Here is an 801-nt window from a genome sequence, read left to right on the forward strand (position 1 = left end):
TATATATTATATAATTATATAAAAATATATTTTAAATAAATATGAAATCAAAAACTTCTCACTAAATACAAAAAATTCTTAGTCACTAAAAGAAAATCATTAATTGATCATTTTAAAAAAAAATTACATAAAATCAATTTTATTTTAAATTATTATCAATTTATATAATAATGTTGCATCTTTTTTATAACTCGCCAGTAAGATTGGATACCCGCGAGTTAAAAATGGGTAAGATTATAATTAGGATAAAATAGAGTTGAATTTATGTAAAAATTTTAATCTGCTAGTAGAAGTAAGGTTGGATTTAAATCTTACCCTATCTAATCTATTGTCACCTTTATGAACAACCCTTTGTTTTCAACTTGACAGGCTTTTTATGTAGTTCCTTTATTGAATTATGATGACTAAATTTTTCTGGATTTCATTTCTAATTTTGTGAAGACTTCTTTTGATTTTCTGAATAGAAGTATATATGATATTTCATTTAAGAAAAAGTATTCTCATTTCTTAATAATAATTGTGTTGCAATAGATAAAGTTTGAAAAATTAGTTTTTCCGTGATCCTTATTACTTTGTGATTATGAAATTTCCGACCGATACCATATGATTCATCTGAATGTCACTGCCAATATATGTAAATTAAAAAAAAAAGGGAATGTAACAAGTTGGACAGTTATTAGTTTATTATTCTCCAACGTTTTATATTGGAGAAATAAGTAAAGTTATACATTAGATGAGAATTTTCATGTAAAGTTAATAATAGTTGAAAATAGTTAGGTGAATTTATATATAATTATTAAC

Source organism: Arachis ipaensis, chromosome B01, assembly GCF_000816755.2.
Source record: "Arachis ipaensis cultivar K30076 chromosome B01, Araip1.1, whole genome shotgun sequence".
NCBI lineage: Eukaryota > Viridiplantae > Streptophyta > Magnoliopsida > Fabales > Fabaceae > Arachis > Arachis ipaensis.